Consider the following 21,172-nt stretch of genomic DNA (forward strand, 5'->3'; position numbering starts at 1 on the left):
AGGGGGATCGACTATAGGCATTTTGCAGTAATTGCTTCATTCCAGTGCCTTTCTTGATGTTTGTATTTTTTAATTCATCGATTTTTTAGGCTCATCAATTTAGGATCCAGATGATACCAATAACAGGCTGGGGAGAGGTTTACCATAATTATGCTTACCACTTCCTTTTTCCCCTTTTTAATATATACAGGCAGTCCCCGGTTATTGGGGGGTGGGGGGTTTCCGTTCTTGGCAGGGTGCCGATAAAAGAAAACGGCCATTAACTGAAACTCGAGAATTTGTGGCGCTGATAACTGGTTAATGGTGCCTCTGTTGGGTATCTTATTGAACCATAACTATTATCGGCACATTATGGTGCCATAAATTGCCAATTTTATAGTGCTGGACAAACGCCATAAAACCGTATCGCTATGAACCAAGTCTGCCAATAACCGGGGACTGCCTGTACAGTGGTCCCCCCATATTCGCGGGGGATGCGTACCAGACCCCCCCGTGAATAGCTAGAACCCCCGAACAGTTGGAACCTCTATAAAAACGCTAAAAACAGCCTATTTTGTTAGTTAACACCCAAGAAAAATCACTAAGAATTTTTATACTTGGTTTTTTTAATAGTTTTATCACAAAAAGTGCATTTTATGATGAAATTTATTAAAAAAAAAAACCAGGGATTTGTGGATATTTCTCATAGAAAAATATTGGCGCGAATTTTCCGCGAATTATGCGGGGAAACGTTCCCGAGAGAAATCTGCGAATGTGAGAGTCTGCAAATCCGGAGAACGCGAATACAGGGGGTCCACTGTATTCTTCTTTTGCTGTTCACATGGTTTCTGGTGTTACTACCAGCCCAAGAAGAGTCTATGTATGTCTCAGAGGTCTGGAAAAACCAATAATAATAATTATTATTATTGTTGTTATTAATGCCCCAGAAGAGTCTTATGTAAGTCTCAGGGGTCTGGAAAAACTAATAATAATAATTGTTATTATTGTTGTTAATGATGAAGGAGATTGCTGCTTCAGTTGCACAGAAGTTCTTTTCTATTCTTATTACGGATTTTTCAGTGTTACATAGATTAGCAAGTAACATGCCTATGGGAGGCATAGGGAAAAGTCTAGATAGATTGAATTTTTGTAAATACTATTATTGCAAAGTAAGTCAAATCTGGTGTACATTATCCATAGATTTATACAAGTTTAATATAATAGTACAGGTAGTTGTCGACTTGTGACCGCAATTGGTTCCGACCAACCGGTCGTAAATCAATTTGGACGTAAGTCGACCAATGTTAATTTACCGAAAGAATATTAGACTAGCCTAGCCTATCCTAGGGTAGTCAGTACCATCTTTACATATAGGGTAGCTTAGCCTACACTACACAGCACACTTTATACATATATGGCATAGTCATTATTAATTTCAGCAAATTTTCTAGGTTCAATGCACAGTTCCTTATGATAATTCAGTACCAAGAGAAATTGAATAACATTTAACAAGTTAGCCTCGCGTATACATACGATGATGTTATCATGTACGTACATATATGAATACAGTAGCCTAGCCTACAGTGTACTACTGCATATACGGTATAATTTAGAAATTTATTAGCCAATTTTGGATGTTCATTGCATTCTGACTATAATATCATAGAAAAAAAATTGGGCAAAACGTGAATCAGATTCGGACCGACATCGGCATTACTTACCTAATTGAGTGATGTCAGGCTGCTTTAGTGAATTAGACACTCATATTTCATAGTTGTTATGATTTTAAATTTTTATACCATTTGTGCCATCTCATCACGTGTCATAAGTTACGTACTTTTGTGAAGTTCAAGTGAAACCTGTTTCTCTACACATCATACTGTTTCTTATTGTTACGTTTGTCAGGTTTGATTCAAACACTGCTTGCTACAGTACAATTGGTTTAATGTGGAAAACAGAAATATAAAATATAGATGCAAAAAAATCATATATGTATGTACATACAAAAATACAATTGAAAACTAGTAAATCAAAATGAAAAACTTATTGACTGCTGGCATCACTGGTGCTTGACTGTGGTTCATCGGCATCATCAGCTGGGGCAAAGCTCGGTGTTGCGGGAGGAGTTGTTCGTTTTATAAACTTGGTGAGCTTTGTCTGGATTGCTTGTTTCTTTTTCTTTTTTTTTCCGTCATAAATTTCACAATATCGTTCATCTGTAATTATTTCGTCCAGATTTTTGACATACATGCTAGCTCCTTCCTCATCTGCACTCACTGCTTCTCCAGTCACTCGAACATTATGCAGTTTGAATCTGTTCTTGAACCTCTTGAACCAGCCAACACTTGCTTAAAAATCTTGATTGTATTCTTCTCCGGCACGTTCCTTCAAAGTCTGAAACTAGCCTTCGACTTCACGGTAAAAAGGGTTAACGGTGTTCGTTTTCTAATTTGATCTTCCATCCGAACGTTCAACAATTTTTCCATTTCATGGATAGGCCCGGTATGTTGCTTCGTAATCACAGTCGATCACATGGGTGCAGAACCTTTTACAGCTTCACAAATCCTTTTTGTCTTTCAAAATCATTGACACAGTAGAGTGCGATAACTTCATATCACGTGCAATCACATTAACTTTCTTTCCTCCTTTGAACTGTTTTATCACTCATTTTTGTGTCCAAGTCAGTGGCCTTTCTTTCCTTCTTGGCAGGCTGAGAAGTAGATAAAGACAATTTCCTCTTGGCAGACATTTTCAAAAATTATCTAAAACACAAGATATGTGTAAACAGACACGGAAGATGCGCACGGTAGCAGGATGCTGTTTACACTGAGTGAGCAGCGGCAGCGCAGCGAGCTGTGTGTTTGAAGAGGAAGAAGCTGGGGGAAAAACTGCTGTACGCCTCTTTCCCATTACTAGTGGTCATAAAGTCGATTAGACGTAACTCGCATAGGTTGTAAGTCGACAACTACCTGTATATGTACGTATATATATATAGTTTGAAGGCCGACGTTTTGTCTGGTTTCAACCAGATATTCTCAAGCGTGTGGCCTTGAGTAGACTGACAGTGGATTCATGTTCTACCCTATTTATAGATAGGGGTCAGCAGGGGGTGTCCCGTGAGCTGAATTTTCATTGGTCGGGGGCACAATGCTTGTCTCCTGTTGGCAGCTGGAAGAGATCTTCAAGCCACATTCTAAAGTTGAAGCTCTCGTTGCCTCAATCTTGCAGACTGACTGAGCTGGCTGCTGGGTGGTTGGTATGATTGGGTATGTCTGGGTTGGTGTAGTCTCTCGTTCTGGTATTGTCTAATTCAGTATGTTTCTTTGTAAGTTTGTGGGGTGGAAAAGCACTTCTTGTGTGGTTTTTAAAGAGGGAGACATCTCTGATCCGGGGCTCTCCCAATTGTTGTAGTGTTCTGGATAATTTCATCATGGGAGAGGACTTCCAGTTGTTCTTAATGGATGGCCCTTGTGCATGGTAGGAAATCCTTTTTAACAGATGTGTTGTGGTCATGCCAATGTAGGCGCTACGACATCCGCAGACAGGGCATATGAACTGGTGTACCACATTAGTCTGCTTCTAAGGGTCTCACAATGGCTGGGTGAGTTAATTCCTCATTACCAGGTCCCTCGTACTGTAGGTTTCGCAATAAAACCGTAGATTTCGTCATTTGTTACAAAAACTGCCGATAACTGGGCATTGCCTGTATTATTATTACTATTACATTAATGGTGTTTCTGAGTTGTTTGTGTGTGTTTGTGTATCCATATTTTTAAAGCCAACAAATATGGGTACAGGTATATCTTGTAACTCAGGAATGCATATTTGGATTATTGTAGGAAAGTAATACTGTTTAAAGAATGCACTTTATTACATTAACCATACACAAAATTGTTAATTTAACCAAATGGACTACAGGGTCAAAACTTTTTTACTAACTTACCATTAATAAGATATTACATATTGCCTCTCTCTCTCTCTCTCTCTCTCTCTCTCTCTCTCTCTCTCTCTCTCTCTCTCTCTCTCTCTCTCTCTCTCTCTCTCTCTCTCTCAACAAGATTAAAAAAAAGATATTGGCAAAGTGGTAACTGATTAGTACATATCAACCATTGGAATAAAAGAAAAAATCACAAAATGGAGAACAAATATATTTAGAAGCACAATTAGTTTCTAAACATTGTGCTACCCCTGCATTGTGGAGACATAAAAGCCTAACTATTTTGTAATGTCTCCACACTGAAGAAGGAGCATGATGTTTCAAAACTGCTTATTCTATTGAATATGCATATTTGTTTTCCAATTTGTGTGTGTGTGGCTTTTTTTTTTTTTTCAACTATACAGGCAGTCCCTGGTTATCGGCAATCCGGTTTTATGACGCTAGACCAGCGATTTATGGCACCACAACAGGCTGAGTTTCAGTTATTGGCGCCATTTGGTGCCGATAATACAGTGATGGTGCCATAAAATACCTAATGGAGGCACCATAACAGAAACTTGGCGCCATAATTGCCATAAATCTTTGTATAGTTCATACGCGAACAAACTTTCGGTCTGAACAATAGGATAATTTCTAGCGCCTAGCTGGATCCGGTTAAAAAGCAGATGAAAGCAAGGAATCTTGTGATATCTGGCAATGCATGCATAGCTCGGGTGAGGAGCAGTCAAGGACCACGCTGCTACGCCAGTCTTTCTTTGACCGCCTGGGTGAGTCGTGTTAACCTCTCTTGGCCTTTTCCTGGTTCATTCCCCGTTTCGCTTGTGTTTAGTGTGTGTGTGTGTTTGGCTGATATTATGGCTTCTTCTGCTCCTTCTCGGTGTCAACGTATGTGCCCCGGAGTTCCAGGTTTTCCGTGTTCTCATTTTTGGCTTTGGCAGTGACTGACCCTCACATAACATGCAGTAGGTGTTGTTCTAATTTTTGTACTATCACAAATCCTTGCACGGAATGCCTGGCATGGCCTAAAGAGCAGTGGAAGCCATTTTATGGCAAGAGCGAACATCGGAGGGTTTCGACTCTTTCTACTTGGTAAGGTTTTTTGCCTCTTCCCGATGTTTCGTCTCTTGCAGTAGTCAACCCCCATAGTAGCGTTGTCCTTGGGGTCTCCTTCCTTTTCTTCCATTGATTCGTCGCTGGAAGTATCGGGAGGCCACCAGGATAATGTGTGTAATGTAGCCCCTTCTTCCTCGGGAGTTAATTTGATTCCCGAGAAGGGTGAGGCTTTTTCATCAATCTCTTTTCTTCCAGAGCCGGAGGCATCCAAAATGGCGGCGATTTGGGAGACGCTCGGGCTAGGGGGTCCCCCGTCCATGGAGGGGTTGCTAGCGCATTTTGTGGAGGCTCGCACCCCCCCTCCCCGAAATGGCCTGATCATCCCCCCTCCTCCTGGCCTCGTCTTCATGGGTAGCTGAAGTTGGCCATCTTGTATTGCTCCGCCAGTGTCTGCTGCTGCTTCTTTGAGTCTGAGAGACGCCGTGGTGTCAGCCCCATTGATGATGTCGTCATGGGATCCATCTTTGTGAATTCCTCCGCCAGTGGAGTCTGATTCCCCCTTGCATCGAGGGTGAGCCGTGACATCACTCCCATCGATGACATCTCTCCCATTCGTCTCCTCTGATCTGCCTCTCTCAGCTGTGATGTCATCCCTGCCGCCCAGTTCGCTACATCTCCCTTCCTTGTCATTGGAGCCTTCTCTGACACATCAGTCTGGGTTTCATATACCAGGCAGTGCTTCAGAGTTTGGACTGTTTTGGATGTGAAGATGGCTGCCTTATCGGTTGGGAGGAGAGGTAGGAAATGTGTTGGTTTGTCTCCGCCTCCTGAGAAGAGTTCTTCCCCCTCTACACCCTGTCAGCGTATCAAGCGTTGGAAGGCTAAGGACTTTGCCCTTTCTTCGCCTACGAGGGAGGAACAACATCGGACGTGTTCCCGAGAGTGTTGGTGTTCCTTCACATGTGCAATCTGCAGGGGATGCTTCGTCCTCTGCCTTGAATCACGGACGTGTTATACCCCCCATCCCCCCATCTTTGCACATCACCAGCGTGTTGCAACCTGCCCCGTCCATGCACATTTCGAGCGTGTTGCAACCTCCCCTGCCCGTGCACATGATGTAAGTACTCCTTGTTCTCCAAGGCCTATTCGTTGCTGTAAGGATCTCAAGGCGATTGTCAAGAGGTCGAAGGTAGTGAGCACGGAGTTGGTGTAGCAGGAATGTTTTCCTGCCTCTCTCACTGGTGTTTCCAAGAGTTTGACTCTAGGGGATTCTCCTTCGATCCCGAGTGTTTAGGATTCCCCCCCATCTCACATTCATTTGTCCGCCATGCCCGTGACCATTCATGGACATGTATGAGTCATTTGTGGGGGTAAGTGATGTTCCTAGTGTTGTAGTGGATTCGTCTCAGAAGCCGACGTATGGACCCAGCCCAGACAGGTTAATTGGGGTTTCGGGCTATTTGGCTGCTTACCCTTCCATTAATTTTAGTGACGAAGGTGCCTTAGAGGAGCCTGCACATCCTTCTTGTTGTCGGTCTCCGTTGCCGGAGCAGGAGGAGGGAGGCACGTAAGAGTTTTTGTCTTCCTTTTCGGAAGTTGTTGATCTCATTCGAGGGTTTAACAATTTGGAAAGTAGGACTCAGGCTTGGTCGTCTTACATTCATTCTTGCTTGGAAGCCTTAGTGGGAGCTACTCAGGACCCCAAATCATCTCTTCAGCTTCCTTTGTCGGGCACGTTCAGTCGTCTTGCAGAAAGTTAACGCCTTTGTTTCGGACCGGGACGGTTCTCTTCGCTCTTTGGGCTCTACCAAGCTACTACCCCGCCTCTCACGAGACATAGGAAGTACTATGCTACGAGCTCTGCTTTTTTGTTGTCGCGCCATCTTAACCCTGACGTCATTCGGCTGAAACCGGGATTGACTTTGGAGTAGGTGAGGTCAGTGGCTCTGTCCTTGTCTCCACAAGATGCCTCGGCATTGGAATCTACGGTGGCCTCCACGTTGTAGACGGTTTCTTGGCTGGACTTCTAGTTTGTGGTTATTGCCAAGATAGCTTCCGACAGGTTCCAGGAAGGGTTGGTGAGTGCATCCTCGCTTGCCAGTCTGTTGCAGTTTGGGGGCAAGGCGTTTTCATATTCTGCTCACCTCGGTGCTAATTTATGGGCTAACCTTCTGATTAGAAGGGACGCGGCTTTGTCTAGGATGGAGAGATCGCTCAACACTGAGTCCTTGCTGGCATTGAGGAACAGAGATCTGTTGGAGTCCCAATTTTTGTTTCCTCGGACAGAGCTCTAGAATGCGATAGACCGGCGCCGGGCTGACACCAAAGACAGACTGGTGCACCAGGCCGTGTCTAAGCCGAGTCTTGTCCTCAGAGACGTCCGCCTCCTCCTCCTCCTCCCTCCTCCTCCTCCTCCTCCTCCTCCTCCTCCTCCTCCTCCTCCTCCTCCTCCCCCTGTCCAGCAGCAGTCAAGGAGATCGTCGCCTGGTAGGCCGTCGAGGACTTAGAGTTCAGCAGAGCCTTCCTGTTCAACCCAGCCTAAGTCAGAAGATCAATGCCCCTTTCGCTCTTGTTCCTTTAAGCCAAGAAGGGGCCCAAGGGTCAGAGGCAAAGGGGGCTGTCGGTAAGTTAGGCGCCTCTCCCTCTCCTGCGCTATGGGTGGGGGGGATGCCTGGCAGGCCATTGGGCCAAGTGGCAGAGTTATGGGGCGGAAAAGTGGGTGGTAGATGTCCTTCGGGTGGATACCTACTCCCGTTCAACTTCTCTCCTCTATCGGACAAGCCGCAGCTCAGAAAGGCATATCCTCCAGATTTTCTGAAGTTCTTGGCTCTTCGGGAGGAAGAGCAGAAAATGCTGGACAAGGATACAATAGAGGAAGTGGTGCGTCCGTCTCCAGGGTTTTACAGTCACATCTTGGTGCCCAAGGCATCGGGAGGATGGAGGCCTGTGATCGACTTATCCACCTTGAATAACTTCACCAGGAAGACACGGTTCAAGATGGAGACCCCACACTCGGTGTTGGCAGCCGTGAAGGAAGGTGACTTCATGTTGTCGATAGACTTAAGGGACGCATACTTCCAAATCCCTGTTCATCCGACGTCCAGGAAGTTCCTTCGCTTCTTTCTTGGGGACAAGGTCTTTGAGTTCAAAGTCTTATGCTTCGGGTTGAAGACAGCCCCTGAAGTGTTCACAAGGGTCTTTTCTCTCGTGTCAAGTTGGGCCCATGCTCAGTGGATCTGTTTGCTGAGGTACCTCGACAATTGGTTAGTCTTGGCAGTTTCCAGGGAAAAGCTGCTGCAGGACAGGGATCGTCTACTTCAGTTCTGTCTGGAAGTGGGCATATTAGTCAACCAGGAAAAGTCGAACCTCGTACCCAGTCAAAGGATTCTCTACCTGGGCATGGTCATCGATACGACAGTGGCAAAAGTTTTCCCGTCAGATCAGAGATTGGAGAAGTTGCAGGTGGTGGCGCGCAACATCCTGTCAGAATCACATCAGTCAACTCATCAGTGGCAGGTTCTTCTGGGAGTGCAGTCTTCCCTGGAGAAGCTGGTCCCTCATGGGCGTCTTCATCTTCGGTCTCTGCAAAGGAGACTGGGAGAGTTCTGGTCTCCGGCGGGGGACTCTCCCCTGTTAATGGTTCCTCTGTCTCTCAAAGTGAGAGAAGACCTTCGTTGGTGGTTGGACGACCAGAATCTGTTGAAGGGTGTCCCTCTGCGTTCTCTTCCACCGGACTTCCATCTGTTCTCGGACACCTCCTTCGCAGGTTAGGGGGCTTATTTAGGCAGCCTCATTGCTTCAGGTGTTTGGAGTTTGGAGGAGAAGCAGCAACATATCAACGTCTTGGCGTTGAAGGGAGCCTTCCTGGGTCTGAAGGAGTTTCGGGGAAAGGTAGGTCATTCTGTCGTTCTCATGTCGGACAACACCACGGTGGTAGCCTATGTGAATAAATGGAGGCCTGGTTTCATGTCAACTTCACGCCTTGACTGTCGAGCTTCACCAGTGGGCAGTCAGCAATTCGGTAGAGCTCTCAGCCAGGTATATCCCTGGCAAACGGAACGTGGTCGCAAACAAACTCAGTCGCCGGGATCAGATCCTAGGCACAGAGTGGTCCCTTCATCAAATGGTGGTAGACAAGCTTTTCCAGATTTGGGGGAGACCCATGCTGGACCTTTTTGCAACTCTCTTCAACAGGAAACAGGAGATGTTCTGTTCAGTGGTTCCAGATCCTTTAGCATTGGCAGAGGACGCATTCTAACATCCCTGAGACAACCTGGAGTTGTATGCCTTTCCCCCGTTTTGTTTGATCCGTCAGGTTCTGAACGGGCTATTGAGTTCACAGGGTCTCAGGATGACTTAGGTAGCCCCTCTGTGGCCTCAGGCGGAATGGATCCCAGATTTGTTGTCGTTGTTCAGAGGTTCCGAGGGAGATTCCCCCTTGGCGACATCTCCTGTGTCAGCCCCATGCGGAAAGGTTCCACCAGTCGGTAGAATCCCTGTCTCTTCATGGTTGGCCCCCTAGATGCTGACCCTTTGACGTGGGTAGGGGGCTTAGGGAACAGCAGCTGGGCTCTGATGCCTGGTGGGATTGCTTTCTCAGTGGTCCTTGGGGCCCAGCTGCTGATCCAACTAAATTAGTCAGAACTTTTCCTTCTTTCTGCAATTTTTTCATTCTTACTACATCCTTCTCCTTCATGTAATATTTTTGATTAGCATTTGGATTAATTATGTGGAATTTTCCACTTTTGTTAAATTTTACTGCTTAGGTGAGTCTGAGAAGGGATCGTGTTTTGGAAGGGGTTTGCATTCGAAGCTAATTGTGGGAGTTGTGGTGGTTGAGTCGCCACCTGATATGGTTTGGACCCAAGAGGTAGTGATGGGACCCTCCCATTGCTACCTTGAGGGCGGAACCATCTCCAAACATCAGCCCATCGGAATCCAGTTTGGGATGGGACTCCTGGCTTTTGTCCGGAAGCCCACCAATACGTTTGGAGTGGGGAGTCTGTCCCCATTAGTGGGGGCAGAACTCCCAGCAGGCGGATAGGCTTATACCTGGGCCACTGCAAGCGTATTGGTGCTATCCCGTAAGGGTAGGGTATGGGGTGGACCATTGGGAATCAACTCTCACTTGTGCCATTGGTGGAGAATGTGAATACCTGACTGATCCACGATACTTTCTTGATAAAACCAAGCAGTTTTGGGTGTGTAGGTGAGCCAGTTTGTGTGAGGTGGTCTGGTGTGTGCATGCTTAGTATCCTGGGATCGCTTTGTGGGCTTGTGCGGTTTGTTGGGGTGGGGAGTTTGGGCATTAGAGGCTGCCTTGATTTCTCTTTCTGATGTGCTGTTGGGGTCTCAGCGGGGCTCTTGGATTTTGGGTGCGCACTTTTTGGACTTCTGAATGTGAACCGGCATAATTCTATGGATTTGGTTACTAGTTCTCCCTCCCCTGGATCCGACGACTTACTGGCACTGGCAACGACTTCTGGCATGAAGATGGATATGAACTCGGCTATCGGACAGAATAAAAAACGGAGACACCAGGGTATTAGTAAATCTGGTGGATTTGATCCTTATAGTAGAGTCCTTCATTGCACAATATAAACTTGTCATTAGATTATGAATGTTTGTACAGTGTAATGAAACAATTTGGTAAAGTGGAAAGAATTAAATTAGTTCTGGAAAAGGACAAGCAGTCGTTTTCTGCTTTTGTTAAATTTTCCTCACCTTTGGAAGCTGGTGAGGCACAACAAAGACTCCATGGCCACATTCTTAATGATTCGGTTCTTAGCACGAAAGTGTTTTCAGTGAAAAATTTAAATGATGAGCCATTTGATTTTATCCCTAAGAATGAAGAACATGGACCAGCCCCATGTACCAGAGTGCTTCCTACCCCTATATGGCATGTTGCTAGCTACAAGGAGGGAGGAAAAAAATTTTATAAAGCTGCCTAATGTATCGAGAGCAAGGTAGGTTCCATTCCCATTGGAAACTTGAAGCGTTATGGAAAGAACTTGCTAACAAAAGCTGGTAATGAAACCCAAGCAATTTTGCTATCGAATTTTAAACCGCCTGAAAGTGGAAATATCTAATGTATTGCATCGCATAGATTCTTTAACACACTGAAAGGGGTAGTATACTCAAAAGACCTGCATGTTTTTGAAGAGGAGGAGATTCTCATTCGATGTCCTCCTTTTGTATCTCACGTAAAAAAGCTAGGAGGGGATGCAGCCATCCTTTTAACCTTCTCCTCCAGTTACTTACCTGATACTATCATTGTTGGCCATGAGAGGATGCAGGTTAAAAGATACAGAAGAAATCCGAAACAGTGTTGCAAATGTTTTGAATATGGCCACATTCAAAACTTGTGAAAACAACAAAAGATGTTCTGTGTGCTCTGAGGAGCATGATAATTTTGACGAGTGTGTAGCAACCCAATACTGTTTTCAGTGTAAGGGTGATCACACTCCAAATTCTAGGACTTGCCTCAGATACAGATTTGAAGAAGATGTATTGGCAGTGGCTGACAATGAACATGTCAGCATTAGCGAAGCAAAGCGTATGGTAATGGGGGCAAACAAAAGTGCCAACTCTACCTATGCTTCGGTAATAAAACTTATGAAAAATTCCAGCAATGTAAGACAACAAATAACTGCATCTGATAATAGGCATCACATACCTGCTACTCCACGGACTGTAAATTATGAAAATCCCCATTCTGTCAAGAAATTTTCATCTGCTAGTGCCTTGGACTCCAACACCAAAAGTTATACTTCAAGAAGTACAGAAAACTCGCCTACCAAAGTCAATACAAAGGTGACTAATATGATAGTTGCAGGCTCTCCTCCCAAAAAAAAGGGAGCCAAAATCAATCAATAATTCGAGAAGCTGTTCTAAAAACACTTCCAACAAGAATAAACCAAGGGACCAAGCCCAATTAGATAGAGCTACTTCAGAGCCATCAATTGTCACCGCCACAAACAAAAATGAAAACAAAACTATAATTACAACCACCAAGAAGCGCACAAGGAATACATCCCCAATAATGATGGCTTTAAAATAAAAACCTCAAATGGGTTCAGTGTTTTGGAAGAGATCTCTCCACCTAGAAAGGTGGTTCCAAAAGCAGTTTCAGCCCAAAAACAGTAGAAATTCTGATCAGAATCAATACCAAAAATATGATCAGCCAAAAACTCTAAATTCCAATTCAAATGAAAAGGGATTAAAGAAACAGTCACTTATAAAGGAGAACTTTCCTCTCCACACTAGGAACAGTACTTCCCCTCTAAGGAGTGGGAAGTAGCACTTTTTACCACTGTAACATTCATGTTCGATATCCTTCAGTGGAACTGTAAAGGCCTCAGAGCCCGTGCAGAAGACCTTAAAGTCTTAATTCATGAATCCAATCCAGGGATCAAATGCCTTCAGGAGACAATGTTAGGTAACTCTCCTTATAATCCTGGACTAAATTATTCAATATTTAACTCCTCTCCCCCAAGTGGTGGTCGGGCCCATGGAGGTGCTGCAATTATTGTTAATAAAGCTCTGCAGCACTCCATAATAAAATTAAATACAACTCTACAAGCTGTTGCGATTTCAGTCATCTTGGAAAAGAGGATAACAGTCTGCTCCTTATACCTTCCACCAGACATTGTTTTTAACAGTGAAGATATTCAGGCCTTAATTAACCAACTTCCAGCTCCTTTTCTACTTCTAGGAGATTTTAATGCCCTCAACTCCCTTTGGGGAAGTCGGTATCTAGACAGTAAAGGGAAATTAATTGAAGATGTTATTGATAGGAATGATGTTATCCTATATGATAATGGGTCAATGACTTTCCACAGTATTCATGATCATCATTTCTCTGCACTGGACCTTAGTATCTCTTCAGGAAGTATCCACCTTGATTTTAGTTGGTCTGTTAACGAAAATTTAAATGGGAGTGATCATATATTTGAAATATGCTGTGAATGGTTCATCTGAAGTTTTACCAAAGTGGAAGGTAGAGGAGGCAGATTGGGATAAATTCAGTAAGGGATTCATACTAGATAGGGAGTTTGAGTCATTTCATTCTCATCTAGATGCTTATGATTACTTTATTGAATCTACTCTGAAGAGTGTTGAAGGCTCTATTCCCAAAACAAAAGGCAAACCTCGTAGACCTGCAGTTCCCTGGTGGAATAAGACTTGTGGTATTCTGAGGAAAGTTACTAGGAAGTGCTACAGACGTTGCAAAACTAGTGGCTCTCCTCAGTCTAAATTAATCTACAAACGTGCTTTAGCTAAGCAATGCCACTTTTATAAGAGAGCCAAAAGAGAAAGTTGGCTTTACTATATTAATGGAATAAACTCAAAGACTCCACTGAAAGTGGTTTGGTGCAAAATAAGGAAACTGAGTGGGAAAATTGTTGCGTCACCATTACCCTCATTAAAAATAAATGACTCTGATCACAGAGCCCACTGAAGTTGCCAATGAGCTAGGAAAACACTTTTCTGAAGTTTCCAGCGCCAAGAATTATTCTCGAGAATTTCAAGAAATTAGGAATTCTGAAATGATTCTGAAATTCGATTCAGGAAAATCTGAACCATACAACTACAGGTTTTCCTTGAGAGAATTACGGAATGCGCTCTCCTCTAGTGAATCCACAACTCCAGGTGAGGATACAATCATATATGAAATGCTTAAACACCTCCCAGACGATGCCAAAAAATATTTACTGAAGATTATAAACAAAATATGGGAAACTGGAATCTTTCCCAACGACTGGAAAATATCCATAGTTGTTCCAGTTAAAAAGCCTAATAAAGATGCTTCCCTAGCCACCAGCTATAGACCAATAGCTCTTACCAGCTGTGTGTGTAAGTTGATAGAGAAAATGATAAATACTAGACTAGTTTGGCACTTAGAAACTAAAGGATTAATATCATCATTTCAATTTGGTTTCAGGAAGAATCACTCCACCCTTGATCCGTTGCTGAGGCTGACCAACCAAATCCAGCAAGGATTCGCCAAACAATGTCAGACCATCGGAGTATTTTTTGACCTCGAAAAAGCGTATGACACTGCCTGGAGAATTGGCATCATGAAACAATTGCGCAAGATGGGTATATGTGGAAGAATGATCAGATTTATCTTTTTAACGGACAGATTTTTTAAGGTAAAAGTGGGAAACTTTTTCTCCCAACCTTTTATGCAGGAAGAAGGAGTTCCCCAAGGAAGCGTTTTAAGTGTAACACTCTTTTCAGTGGCAATAAATAGTGTGGTTGAAAAAATCTTGCCTCCTGTTAAATGCTCACTTTTTGTTGATGACCTTGCAATATACTGCACAGGATATGATTCATTGTCAGTATGTAAACATATGCAAAGGTCTATTAACGCAATTACTAAGTGGGCTGATGAGAATGGTTTTAAATTCTCCTCTTCCAAAACAGTTGCAATAAGATTTACCAGATGCCGGCGTGCGGAAGAAGTTCCCACACTTAGTTTAAAAGGATCTATCATTCCCTATGAAAGTGAAGTAAAATTTCTGGGGATGATTATTGACCAGGCTGATAAAAAATCCCTTTTGAGGCTATATGACTCGCTGTGTCGCTCCAAGCTAGACTATGGCTGTCAGATCTATTCTTCAGCTTGTAAAACCAAGCTAAAGGAATTGGATGTTGTACAGAAAATGGGGTTGAGAATATGCTCAGGGGCTTTTAGAACTTCTCCTGTTGAAAGTATATATGTCGACACAGATCATCTTCCCCTTGATCTAAGAAGGCAAGAGCTAAGGTTGCGATACGTGGCTAGGATGAAAAGTGCTCCCAAAAATCCCTCTTTTCAAGTACTTAAGGAAACAGACTCACGGAATTTCTCTGGTACAAGAGCTTCTAAACCATTCCTAATTAGACTGAACGAGGATGTTAGGGATAACCATCTCAAATCCCAGAAAGTCCTGGAGGTAAAACATCCCGTAAATCCTCCATGGCTTATTCCTGAAGCATGTATGCAAGAAACCGTATAAGAAGAAGGATTGTACTGAAGAAGAGATTAGGGGAAAATTCTTAGAGCACGACGTTACCCATGCCAATTATGTGAAGATTTATACAGATGGATCAAAGTCAGATAGTGGTGTTGGGTGTGCTGTTATTCTTGGTGATGCAGCATATACAGCTAAATACCTGACTTTGCATCCGTATTTACAGCCGAATTAACAGCTGTAGTCTCTGCCCTAGATTTAGTTCTTCAAAGTAGTGACACTAATTTTGTCATATACTCGGATTCTAAAAGCACTTTAGAAGCTATCAAGAGATTTAATAGCTTTCATCCGTTAATCCAAAAACTTCAGGAGTCGCTTTTTCGTATATATTGTCTGAGTAAGTCAGTCTCTTTCTGTTGGGTCCCTTCTCATGTGGGGATTCACGGAAACGAGACGGCAGACGGGGAAGCAAAAGCAGCTAGCGCTTTGCCAGAAACAAACATCAGGAAAGTGCCTCATACAGACCTAAAAGGTCCTATTAGGTCTTATGTATTAAGTAAATGGCAAGAAAGATGGACTTCACCTCTTCTTGCCAATAATAATAAATATAGAAATATTAGGAAAAATTTACTGCCGTGGAATTCGTCATTCCAGCTTGACAGACGAACAGAGGTTATTTTAACGAGATTAAGGATTGGGCACACTTATTTAACCCATCAGTTTATTTTAGAAGGAAGCAGCCCACCATTGTGTGCTTACTGCAATGAGATCCTAACCGTGGAGCACATTCTGGTGGTTTGCCCCAGATATTTTAACCCAAGGAAAAGATATTTCCAGGGTAAATCCCTCTCAAATATCTTGGGAGATGAAGCAGATATTTCTGCTCTCATCTCCTTTTTAAAGTGTATAAAATTTTTTAATAACATTTAGATAATTATTTATATATCATACAGAATTTTAAAGACAAACTATTTTTATATATATATTACGCTATTCATTAAACTTCATATTTTTATTTTATTTATTAGTCACATCTTATTTTATGAACCATTTCTTTCACTAATTCATTAATTCATTTACCATAAAACAACTTATTTAACCTTCATTACGGCGCTGAATGGCCTTGTTGGCCCCAGTGCCTGGGCTTTAGCCCTAAATATCATACATCCATCTATCTTCATGGTTGGAGGTTATCAAGTATCTCCTCCGAGCAAGAGCCTTTTCTCAGAGAACAGCTGGGCATATGTCCAGCAGTCTTAGAAAGTCGGCCTCTGCTGTTTACCAAGGCAAATGGGCGATCTACTGTGATTGGTATTGTAAACAGGGTTTTTCTCCACTTGCAACCTCTATTCAACGAATAGCAGACTTTTTAACCTTCCTCAGAGACGAGAACCGTTTTTCTGTTTCTGCCTTTAGAGGCTACAGGGTGGCCCTTAGTTGGTGTTACTCCTTAAGGGTATCGACATCTTCCTGGGAACTTTCCCTGCTAGTTAAGGGGTTTGAGCAGTCGAGTTGTCCTAGAGAGCTCAAGCCTCAGACGTGGGAAGTTTCCTTGGTTCTTGAGAGCTTCACTAAGAGTCCATATGAGCCCTTGCAGTATGAGAGCTCCATGGTCTGAGCTATTAGGTGAAGCACACCAGGGGTTGGGGGTCGATGCCCTTCAAATTTGTCCCGGAATTTGTGGCCAAGACTCAAAATCCCTCTGTGCATGATGACAGATTCACATCGTTTTCCATTCCATCACTGAATGACTTTGTGGGTGGTGATGCTCAAGAGCTTTTGTTGTGCCTGGTCCGGGACCTGTGTTGCTACCTTAAAAGGGCTCTGCACCTTAGACCAGGCTGCCGCAGACTTTTTGTTAGCACAGGCCGTATGAAGAAAGAGGTGTGTCTTTTTGGATATGGGAAGCCATCAGACAGGCATATTTGACTCTTGATGATTCCACCAGGCTAGAGCGCATGACATTAGGGGTATTGTTCCCTCTCTGGCTTTCAAAATGAGCTTGGCTGTACATAGAGTGCTGAGTGCTGGTACTTGGTTAAGCCAGTCCACGTTCACCACCTCCTATCTTAAGGATGTTGCCCACAGATCTGCGGACATGTTTTCCTTGGGTCCTGTGGTGGCTGCCCAACTCATAGTTGCCCATAACAGGGCACCTTTGTATCTTACCTAAGATGATTGTGTGGATGAGAGAATGAGTGAGTTGGCTGGTCTCCTTCTTTCTCTTGTACCTTTCCTTCTTCCTTCGGGCGGTTTAAGGAATACACACATCATTCGCTGGACTGGTCTGATACAGGTGAGTAAGGTAGTCATACTGATAGTGTGGTCGTGTAATATACAAATATCTTACTCACTATTTGGTAGCATATGCTTCACTTCTTGGCAAGGAGGGGTTGGAAGTAATACAAACCCTGGTTTCTTGGTTTGTTATTGGACAGAAAGTTTCTCTTTGGTTCCTTATACAATGGTTCTCCCATACAGGCGGCCCGCGGTTAATGGAGGAATCGCTTAGCAGCGAATCGGTTTTACGACTGTCATAAAAAATATTCATTGAAAAAATAAGGAATTTTAAGGTATTTTTACAGACAATTTTTGGTTAACAGCGCCGCCAGCACTGTTATGTCTAACGAGTTCATAGATTTGTTCAGACCATAAAGGTTATGCAAATGATATTAACAAATTTTATGGAGAGTTATTACATAGGTATTAGGGTAAAATATATGCCTCTGACACTGTTCTATGCCGAAAATATCGAGTTACATAAGTGCGAATTTAGCTATGGATGTGTCGATTTATAAATATTCTTGCTTTTATGTTTAAAATGTGTATGAAAATGTATTACGTATTGGGTATTTTTATTTCTTTTGAAACTGCCCTTCACGTTTTTAAAGAGGATGATTTTTCTTTTTCTTTCTTGTGAGCCGCCGCCTACCACTCTTCCGAAAATATCAAGTTAAAAAAAGTGCAAATTTAGCAATTGATGTGTCGATTTTATAAATGTTCATGTGTTTATGTTTTAAATGTGTGTGGAAATACTATATTACATATAGGGTATTTTTCTTTTTGTACATAAATATGATACAAATTAAGGCAGCTTTTGTAACTACCCTCCATGTTGTCAGAGGATGTTTTTTCATATTCGTTCTTGTCCGCCACTGTTCCGAAAAATGTATGGTGTTATTTTATTAATTGTGCATCTTTTCCATAAATCCTTTAAGAAGTTATGTATTACATCACTGTATGCAATAATATTGTATGTATTCTTGTATTACAGGCAGTCCCCGGGTTATGACGGGGGTTCCGTTCTTGAGATGCGTCGTAAGCCGAAAATAGTCATAAGTTGGAACATCATAAAAAATCCTAAGAAAACCTTACTTTTAATGCTTTGGGTACTTTAAAAACTATGTACACTGCATTGTTATTGCATTTTTCATATAAAAACCTTCAAATATTGATTAGCGTTTGTAGGTGTCACAACCTTGGAAATAATTTCTGATGAATATAATTGAAAAGAGCCTTAACCTCGGAACGTCATAAGCCAAACCCGTCGTAACCCGGGGACTGCCTGTATTGTATTATAAAATACTACGGCAAATCTAAGCCAGTATTCCAAAGCAGCCAATGTTTTGGTTTGAAATCAGCTGATGGCAAATACGAGTTATGTTTCGCCATACGTATTTAACGCAATTCCAAGCAAGTTTTCTTGCTTCTTGTTAGCATAAATGAATATTTAGATACTTGATTTATATGAGACAAGGTTATTTTTCCTTAAAAGTATGACATGTTTTTAAATGGAAATATGAATTGAATAGGTCTCGTTGTGATTTTGAACTTATTTTTTTTTCGTCAACAGATTACGTTGGCAGCATGTTTAATGAGTAAAATAATTACGTGATTCTGTTCGCAATTTTCCTTTATATCATTGTAATACGAACTTTACACTATTTCTTATATCAGCGTGAAACCAGTAGTAAAACGTGTTAATTCAAGCACAGTAGTTTTGATTAAAATTATTTTATCTCAATTTTATGTACGGTTGTAATTTTATCTAGGGTTGTGTTTGATGGGATATGTTTACTGGAGTTTTATCCTTGTTGCCAATGCACTATAATAGTCATTAGCAGCTTGAACAGTTTTCTCAGCTTCAGTTATAACTAGGTTTAAATTTAACAGTATATTTCCCGATTGATCTTTGATCTATACGTATTGATCTTTGATCCATAGCGAATAAAGTTATTACATTTAGATATCTCCGTTCTATTCTACATAACGTCATTTAAAACAACTACGGTAATAGTGTACTATAGTACGATGATTGAAATACAAGCCAAACAGATGTTATCCAATTCGGTTGTACTTAGAAAAAAAAAAAAAATTTTTTGTCATTCGGTTGCTCATGGTTGTACATGTTTGCACAACGAGTATAACGTTAAAACCATACTTTCGTCATTCTCGTATGCTGTTTTTAAACTTATGTAACTAGAAGATGGGATAAAGTTAGGCTATTGTAATTTGGTCTCTCATAAAATCGGATTATCGTAAGACAAACTATCGTAACTTGAACACTACAGCAACCTGTACACTGTATAAAACCTTATCATATCTTTACATACTCTAGACACCCAAAGGATTAAAGCTAGGCATTTTTCACTTTACAGTATTTATAATACTATAATGTACTGTACAGTAAATTCCATAGTACTATATTGCATAAATATAATGTTACTTATTGCGCCATTGTGGGATTACGGCGCCATTTGACTGGTCTAGGGCACTGTTAACTGGTCTAGAATTTTGAAAGGTGTGCGTCTGCTGTAGGCTTTGAAATCGCTTAGCGTCGAAAATCACTTGGCGTCGGTGGCCAGGAACGGAACCCCTGCTGCTAAACTAGGGCCGCCTGTATATCATTGTACGTCACTCAGGTTCTGAGTGGTTAGATATCAATTTATCTAGCTTAACAACGGGCTTCAGTCCCTCTTTTGGGAGCTGGACTGGTGGGTGGGCCCCCAGCCGGTCTAGGATGTCTTGTACCTCCCTCCAAGTATGAGTCTATCCTATTGTGAAGACCAAAGGTTTGTTCGCGTATGAAGAAATTACAAATTTTCTAAGATAATTTGTATTTTTCATAGCTACAAACTTGAGGTCTTAACGTTATACTGCCCGCCTCTAGCTGCCCCTCTGTTTGTAAAGTCATCCTGAGCTGGAAAAGACTGGTGTAGCAGCGTGGTCCTTGACCAATTCTCACCCAAGCTATGCATGCATTGCCAGATATCACAAGATTCTTTGCTTTCATCTGCTTTTTAACTGGATCCAGCTTGGCGCTAGAAATTTCCTGTTGTTAAGACCTCAGGTTTGTAGCTATGTAAAATACAAATTGTCTTAGAAAATTTGTCATGTTTCGGTATTGGCAAAGTACTTCACAAGTGAATTTAAGTTGAGGTTATAAACCTATTTTATCAACACAATGCATTTACGGCCCACTGAAGTGATTTTAACATTTTTCATGAAAAATTCAAGCAAACTGTACTGCGCGAAATGTTGATTGTCGGGATGATACCCAGAAATAACCTAAAGCTATAAATAGTTGTCATTTGACGATACCTCCTCACAAAGGGTTAAGGATGTTTTCAGTGTCCCTTTGACCCTTAGCTGCAGCCCCTTTCATTCCTTTTACTATACCTTCATTCATATTCTCTTTCTTCTTTCTACCCCCTCTTAACAGTTGATTCATAGTGTGACTGTGTGGTTTTCCTCCTGTTACACCTATCAGCCCTTTTATTGTCACTTTCCGTTTCAGCGCTGAATGGCCTCATAATGCTTGGCCTTTGGTCTAAATTCCTTATTCAATTCAACCACACAATTTTTTTTTTATTTAATAGATATGAGTGTATAAGCCATTGTCAGCAGCATACATTTAGTTTTATCCTGATAAAGAAAGGGGTTGGAAATTACACATTAGTCATAATTATGAGTAAGAATTCAAAATACAAACCATGTTCATTTGGAACAAGCTCACAGGAACCATTGACTTGAAATTCAAGCCTCAAAAGGATATGGTGTTTATTCGAAAGAAGTAACAGAAGGTAATTGGGAATACAGAAAGATGAGGTCAGTTATTAGAAAAACAGAAAATAACAAAGAGAAATCATAGGGATACTTCGAGAACAAGGTCATTTTTCACAGTTGAACTGGATTTCTGATATTATTTGGCTAACTGCACAGATTGAACCACAAATGAGTTGGT

General features: G+C 42.1%; 1 protein-coding gene across 1 annotated transcript in view; it reads left to right on the forward strand.

The window, feature by feature from the left end:
* Positions 1 to 21,172, forward strand: part of LOC135203529 (uncharacterized) — a 160,118-nt gene that overhangs the window by 102,815 nt on the left and 36,131 nt on the right. The gene's annotated exons all lie outside the window — the stretch shown is intronic.

This window comes from Macrobrachium nipponense, chromosome 24 (assembly GCF_015104395.2).
Source record: "Macrobrachium nipponense isolate FS-2020 chromosome 24, ASM1510439v2, whole genome shotgun sequence".
Classification (NCBI taxonomy): Eukaryota; Metazoa; Arthropoda; class Malacostraca; order Decapoda; family Palaemonidae; genus Macrobrachium; species Macrobrachium nipponense.